This window comes from Beta vulgaris, chromosome 8 (assembly GCF_026745355.1).
Source record: "Beta vulgaris subsp. vulgaris cultivar EL10 chromosome 8, EL10.2, whole genome shotgun sequence".
Lineage (NCBI taxonomy): Eukaryota > Viridiplantae > Streptophyta > Magnoliopsida > Caryophyllales > Amaranthaceae > Beta > Beta vulgaris.
Window position 1 is genome coordinate 47,161,880 of NC_079209.1, and position 1,315 is coordinate 47,163,194.

A 1,315-nucleotide genomic window follows, 5' to 3' on the forward strand; every position below is an offset into this window, starting at 1 on the left:
TTTTAGACTTGTGCACGTCTGAAGTGTTGGACTAGTAGAGAGTTGGAGTACATGGTGGTAGCCCATGGCTTTCCTGGGATCGGATTGATCATCGTTCCCTTTTTATTTTAAAGGTTCCTCGATATCGTAGGTCATGGGAATACGAAGTCGCACTCGTATTTCATCTTCCAAAGGGAAGGATGGTTTCTAGTCAGACAATTCGTTCCATTGTCTATTCCATTTAAAGTAATTGAATTATTGGTTGTGAAATTTAGTTCAGTAAGAGTTATCTGCAAGTTATTATATTATTATTTATTCCTGTTATTATGAAGTAGTATCATGTTAGATTTGTTTATTTATTTACGATTTTTTCACCATATACCCTTGACGAATTTTATTTGCACCATATACCCTTGCAACTTTCCAAATTCACCATATACCCTCCACTTTTTAAAAAATACACCCACTTACCCTTTTGACTGACGGTGTTAGAATTTCGTTAGTCATTAATCCATAATCTTCCCCTAATCCTAATTAACTAACCTAAATCAAACCCTAATCCTAACCCTAATCCTAACCCTAATCTAATAAACTAACTTGGGCCTAACCCTAACCACCCCTTACTCTCACTGCCCCCCCCACCACCACCTTCTCACCACCAACACCTCTGCACCACCATCCCCTCACCACCATCCCCTATCCCTTCTCCCGCTGACCCCATCCACCCCCCCTCCCCCTTCCCCCGCTGACCTCCCTCCCCATGGATTTTTGCCTTTGTTTCAATAAACCACCAAAACAACCACTACCCGACCACCATCGACGAGCTCCGGCGACAACCACCACCACTCCTCCATCTACTGACTGTCATCTGCAAGTCAATATCACCTCCGACCAACCATCGTACTCCCGTTACCTTCCTCGCTACTCTATCGATCCCTCCCTCTTCTAATCTCTCTCATGTTCTTCCCATTTCGCGCTTCCATCAGCAACCAAGGGGTTTTTGCGCTTGCCTCGTAAATCACGATTTGTCAGGGGTTGCAAGATTTTCGGGGGGGGGGGGGGGGGGTGGGCGATTTTGCAGGGGGAGGGGGTTGCGCGATTTTGCAGTGGGTGGGGGTTGCACGATTTTGCAGGGGGGAGGGGGTGTTACGCGATTTTGCGAGGGTGGTGGAGAGGGGGACTACAAGGGTGGCGGAAGGGGGGAGGGGGTTGCGGTGCTGCGGGGTGGGGGGAGGGGGGCTCCGGGGTTGGGGAGAGGGGGACTGCAGTGGTGGGGGTGGGTGTAGGTGTGGGGGGGTTAGGATTAGGGTATTAGGGTTAGGGTTAGGGTTAGTGG